General features: G+C 37.9%; 1 non-coding gene across 1 annotated transcript; it reads left to right on the forward strand.

The window, feature by feature from the left end:
* Positions 1-1,474: 1,474 nt before the first annotated feature.
* Positions 1,475-1,581, forward strand: LOC119470961. Its single transcript, XR_005199948.1, has one exon. It is a non-coding gene; the product is annotated as a U6 spliceosomal RNA (small nuclear RNA).
* Positions 1,582-6,800: the final 5,219 nt, after the last annotated feature.

Here is a 6,800-nt window from a genome sequence, read left to right on the forward strand (position 1 = left end):
TACTTCTTTTAGGAGTAATTTACAGTCTTAATATAGAGAAAGAAATGGTGGACACTAGGGAGTAAAACAGTGAAGCATTTTGTCATTGGCATGTTTTACAAAATGAAAAGCGTGCACACTGATAAAACAACTAATATTGCAGATTTTAATATGTTGTTAATCAATATCTACCTATGTTGGCACACATGCATTAGGAAAAAAAACATCATAGCCAGAAAGAATTTTGTAATCATATGGCACAACTTCAACATTTCAGAGAAGAGGAACTATAAACCTGAGAAGTGACGTGTACAAGGTAACAGAGCTACTTAGCGGAAGGCAGAAAGGTTGGGCAACAGTGCTGACCTTCTTCAACAGCCAACAATTCTGCCTATGTCATAATAACATCTTGAAAAAGGAGAACTCTCTGACCAAAGTCTGGTCACTTTAAGATCTCACCCCAGGCTGTTTTTTGCTCAAGCCCAGATAAATCTGCTCCTCTTTCACTGGAGCCCAGAACTCTAGAAAGGTTCATTTACTTTGGGCACAATCAATGGAAAACCAACTTAGAAACTTACAAGGAAAGAGTTGCAGTGGTGTTTCTTCCTCCAAAATCTCCCTGCCAAAGATTAGAGTAACTAAAATCTTTTCAGTAGTGTAGCCTTCAACACATATGACAACACTCATGAGTGTTTTGATCTAATATATACAAAGACATTATTTCTGAAAACTTATGATTCCAGTTTTCTTATATTATGACATATAATTATAATTTTAGGTCACATATTATGGATCTGGCTGGAGGCATGGAATCATGCTACTGTTGCTTCTACTACCACTAATTCTCTACTCTTTAGAGATATTTTTATGTTTTGTGTGTCATTCTGTCACATGAACTGTGTTGTAAAGAGTATATTTATGAGGCTAGCCATTGGGAGTGGAAACTGATGTATTATGTAGCCTTGCACCTCATGTGCAGCTGAATTATAAAGCAGATCATAACAGCCAAGAAGTCTGTGATCAGAGAAAAAAAGAATTTCAAAACATAAACCATATTCTTGGCACTAGCCTCATATACTGGACATTCATAACCCACAAATGCCCAAGCTATAAATTTGCAAGTTGCATTAATATGGCAGTAAAAGTCACTCTTCTGAAAGCTGCACTTGTAAAATATTTATAAATTCACATGGTTGTTCCTGGCAAATAACTACATCTGTCAGCTCTGTCTTTTTGCTCCCAAAGCAGCAGGGTTGGTCTCCTGTGTAAATTCACAATATGTTCATTAAAAATTATTTTGAAAAATCAGGATGGAAGATATTTTATACGAGGGGGAAATATATCTGCTCCTCCAATGGTTTGGTGTTACTATTTGATCTCCTAAGATCCTTTCTCATCAAGGCTTTTTCTCTGAACAAGTTTACATTTTATTGGACTTATCTAGTTTCCAAATTAGCAAGCCAAGTCATGAGGTTGTCTTTAAAATCTCACATTAGTGCTCGCTTCGGCAGCACATATACTAAAACTGGTACAATACAGAGAAGATTAGCATGGCCCCTGCACAAGGATGACACACAAATTTGTGAAGCATTCCATATTTTTCTCCAGATGGATTAAAGATTTAAACATAAGAACTAACACCATAAAAACCCTAGAAGAAAACCTAGGCAATACTATTCAGGACATACACATAGGCAAGGACTTCATAACTAAAACACCAAAAGCAATGGCAACAAAAGCCAAAATAGACAAATGGGATCTAATTAAACTTAAGAGCTTCTGCACAGCAAAAGAAACAATCATTAGAGTGAACTGGCAACCAACAGAATGGGAAAAAATAAATTGCAAGCTACCCATCTGACAAAGGGCTAATATCCAGAATGTACAAAGAACTAAAACAAATTTACAAGGAAAAAATCAACCCCATCAAAAAGTGGGCAAAGAATATGAGCAGACACTTTTCAAAAGAAGACATGTATGCAGCCAATAAACATATGAAAAAAAGCTCATCATCACTGGTCATTAGAGAAATGCAAATCAAAACCACATTGAGATACCATCTCATGCCAGTTAGAATGGCGATCATTAAAAAATCTGGAGACAACAGATGCTGGAGAGGATGTGAAGAAACAGGAATACTTTTACACTGTTGGTGAGAGTGTAAATTAGTTCAACCATTGTGGAAGACAGTGTGGTGATTTCTCAAGGATCTAGAAATAGGAATATCATTTGACCCAGCAATTCCATCACTGGGTATATACCCAAAGGATTATAAATCATTCTGTTATAAAGACATATGCACATGTATGTTCATTGTAGCACTGTTTACAATAGCAAAGACTTGGAACCAACCCAAATGCCCATCAATGATAGACTGGATAAAGAAAATGTGGCACATATACACCATGGAATACTATGCAGCCATAAAAAAGGATAAGTTCATGTCCTTTGCAGGGACATGGATGAAGTTGGAAACCATCACTTTCAGCAAACTGACGCAAGAACAGAAAACCAAACATCGCATGTTCTCACTCATAAGTGGGTGTTGAACAATGAGAACACATGGACACAGGGAGGGGAACATCACACACTGGGGTCTGTTAGGGGGTGGGGGACTAGGGGAGGGATAGGAGGGGGTGGGGAGATGGGGCGGAATAACATGAGGAGAAATACCTAATGTAGGTGATGGGGGGATGGAGGCAGCAAACCACCATGGCATGTGTATACCTATGTAACGATCCTGCAAGATCTGCACATGAACCCCAGAACTTAAAGTATAATTGACAAAAAAAAAAAAAAGAAAAAGTGGTAAGAGCACACATCTTTCCCAATATTAGGGGGAAAGCATTTAGTCTTTCACTATTTAATATGATGTTAACAATAAGATTTTTATAATGTTCTTTAACAAGATGAAGTAATTACTCTCTATTGCTAAGAGTTTTTAATCATCAATATCTGTGGAATTTTGTCAAATCTGCCTTCTGCATATGTTAATACGATCATATGATTTTTCTTCTTTCACCTGTTGATAAATATATACACTCACAATATGTACCCACAATTAAAAATAAAAAAATTTAAAATGATGAATTACTTTAATTGAGCCAAATGCTCAATCAGCCTTGCAAAAAATTTAAAAAAATAAAATAAAATAAAATCTCACATTAATATGTACAACACAGGCCAGGCATAGAGGCTCACACTTGTAATCCCAGCACTTTGGGAGGCCGAGGCAGGTGGATCGCCTGAAGTCTAGAGTTCGAGATCAGCTTGGACAACATGACGAAACCCTGCCTTTACTAAAAATACAAAAATTAGCTGGGAGTGGTGGTGGGTGCCTATAATCCCAGCAACCTGAGAGGCTGAGGTGGGAGAATCACTTGAACCCAGGAGGCGGAGGTTGCAGTGAGCAGAAGTAGCATTACTGCAGTCCAGCCTTGGCCGAAAAAAAAAATACATGCATACATACATATATATACACACACATACATATATATACACACACACACACACATATATACTCACACACACAACACAGTGCAGTTTTTCAGTGCCAAAGTCAATATGTATATCAATGTCACATGGTAAAGACGTTTTCTATGTATATAATCTCCCTATAGTATTCAGGAGATGCTTCATATAGGAGACCTTTTAGATAGACCTGTCTAGATAGTTTGTTTTTTCTTAAGATTGGAAAAAAAAAATAAAAATAAAAGACACCAGATTACATTTTCATAGAGATGTATGCCATACAGATGTAATCCATTACTTCTAGGGGGGAGAAAGCCCCCCCAAAATCATACACACTAACAGACTGAGTACTTGACAATAAAACATGCTGTTGTATTTGTATTTGTATAATTTTTACTGCCATCTAGCTTTTCCTTCCATCTCCCCCTATAAAAAAGGATTTAGATTGTTTATTTATTTATTTATTTATTTATTTTTTTGAGACGGAGTTTCGCTCTTGTTACCCAGGCTGAAGTGCAATGGCGCGATCTCGGCTCACCGCAACCTCCGCCTCCTGGGCTCAGGCAATTCTCCCGCCTCAGCCTCCTGAGTAGCTGGGATTACAGGCACATGCCACCATGCCCAGCTAATTTTTTGTATTTTTAGTAGAGACGGGATTGCACCATGCCGACCAGGATGGTCTCGATCTCTTGACCTCGTGATCCACCCGCCTCAGCCTCCCAAAGTGCTGGGATTACAGGCTTGAGCCACCGCGCCCGGCAAACATAATTATTATACAGACAGAACAGTTAAAGGTGAGGTCAGAGATATAAAACACCAGAGTATTAAAGTCCTTAAATTGGGGGAGGTAATGCATCCCTTTGAGAATCTAATGAAAACTTTGTGCTCTCTCCACAGAAAATGCAAGTTAGGTATACACACACAAACAGAACACATAACACACACTTTTGCACACAAACTCAGGCATTCAGAGACCACAAATACCATTCCACAGACCACCACAGAGGAAGGAGAAAGAAAATGTATATCAGGAAACTAGAATAAGAGTATTAGTGCCATTAAGCATTAAGTTTAGCTCTAACTTTGTAATCAATACAAAAGGGAGAATTCAATGGGTTTCATAGATCTCTATGTTTAACAGAGAAATACACATCAGGTTTTCAGGAGACACATTTTGAAAAGAATTTGTCAGGTGGATGAATCTCAGATTTATTATTATTATTACTATTATTATTTTGAGATGGAGTCTTGTTGTGTTGCCCAGGCTGGAGTGCAGTGGTGTAATCTCTGCTCACTGCAACCTCTGCACCAGGTTCAAGTGATTCTCCTGACTCAGCCTCTGGAGTAGCTGGGATTACAGGTACTGCACCTGCCACCATGCCCAGCTAATGTTTGTATTTTTAGTAGAGATAGGGTTTCACCATCTTGGCCAGGCTGGTCTTGAACTCCTGGCCTCGTGATCCACCTGCCTCAGCCTCCCAAAGTGCTGGGATTACAGGCATGAGCCACCACACCCAGCCTCAAATTTATTATTAAATACACAATGAACAATGTCTTTAACAGGAATTTTGCAAATGTGCAAAACTATTTTCACATGGCCATTTTTATATTGCTCCCTTAATAAATCCTGAGGATATTCTTAATAAGTAGTAATTCTTATGAGTAGTTGTCAAAATAGCCATTATTTCCTTCCACAAATGAAGGAACAGGATTGGGGATTAACTTTGTGGGATTCAATTAATTTTGCACTTGGCATGGTATATGCAAACAGTTTACAACATTTGGGCTTGAAGGCTCTGGGTTGAATATTTATACCATTGCTTGAGACATAATCAGTGGCTAGAAAATTCTAAGAATAGCAGCCCTACTGGAGAACTTTCTAGTGGGTGACATCTGGGGTGAATTAAGTTTCTATTCAGTCCCAGCTTTAGCTACAGATGTGGAGGTGTAAATATGCTTTCCAGGAACTGTAGATTATATGATCATGGTGTAGACTACTTTTATTAGGAGCTCAAGAACCACATTTCCAGAAATATAAAGAATGACAGCAAGGAAAAAAGCCTTTAGAGCTTAAATTACAACCACATCTAATGAACTCAGAGGTGTTTTTCACTTACTAGGGTATTGCTTTTCAACTCCTGTAGCTTAAATGAATCTAGTGATCATAACAGTAAATATGGCTTCCAAAAGCATCCCAAGAGGTATCATTAGTCCCATATTACATCCTTTTCTAATTTGTACACATTCCATGTTTAAGGGTTTCACAGGACTGCTGAAACCTCCAGAATTTCATGTTTCCCTCAGCAGTCTACAGTAACCCTTAATCTGAATGACATGTATTATTTCCTCAGTAAACATGTGATGTAGGAAGCTTAGTAAAAGATTTATTATAAGAAAAGGCTTGATGTTTTATTTCCTCCCTTAATTGAATACATTATTGCTCTCTGTTTAGAAATGCTATGTTGATGTATTACACCTCAGAACAACTATGCACATGCCATCTGCAGCAGGAAGGTTTATTAGACTACAAATCAGAATACAGATGTTGGAGGGAAAGCTACGTATGTTAAGTCATCATACATTAAAGCACATTTTAAATCTATGTATCATGGTGGTCCAGCAGATTTTTATTTTTTTAATTACATATCGGTACTTATGAAAGTTCAGGAACTAGAAGCCCTCTCTTCATATACACAATAAGTAAAGTGATAAGCTGCTGAGGTGATAAGTATAACCCTGTAGATGGTAAAAGAACTAAGCAACTTTAAAAGAAAAAGCTCACATTCTTATTCCCTAATACTAGTGAAAAGATTCATTTTTAAGGTCAGCACTCTAAACCAAATGAACAGATAAATCTTTGGGGAGTGTAAATGATCACATTTTTATTGATCTTTTTCACAAATTTAGATTTTCACCCATTTACTCAAAGAGCGTTTATTGAGTACCTGTTACTTGCTAGGTGACTCTAGGATGTGCTCTAGGATTTTATTAAAATGAGACTCAGTTATATTATTTTGATGCAAGAGGAGTTGTTTAATTTTTCTTTCTTTCTCCAACTGTTCAACTTCAGGCCTAATAATGGACAAACTGACTCCAGAAAGTTTACAAGAATATATCAACTACTTCATTGACTGAAAGAATTAGAGGAAGCTTGGCCAGCACAGCTGAGAGGATTGCTTTCCTGAGAGATGATGTGATTCTCTTCCATTAGACTCTCAAAAATATAACTCGGGCCGGGCGCGGTGGCTCAAGCCTGTAATCCCAGCACTTTGGGAGGCCGAGGCGGGTGGATCACAAGGTCAAGAGATCGAGACCATCCTGGTCAACATGGTGAAACCCCGTCTCTACTA

Source organism: Cebus imitator, unplaced genomic scaffold (assembly GCF_001604975.1).
Source record: "Cebus imitator isolate Cc_AM_T3 unplaced genomic scaffold, Cebus_imitator-1.0 Scaffold45, whole genome shotgun sequence".
Taxonomy (NCBI): domain Eukaryota; kingdom Metazoa; phylum Chordata; class Mammalia; order Primates; family Cebidae; genus Cebus; species Cebus imitator.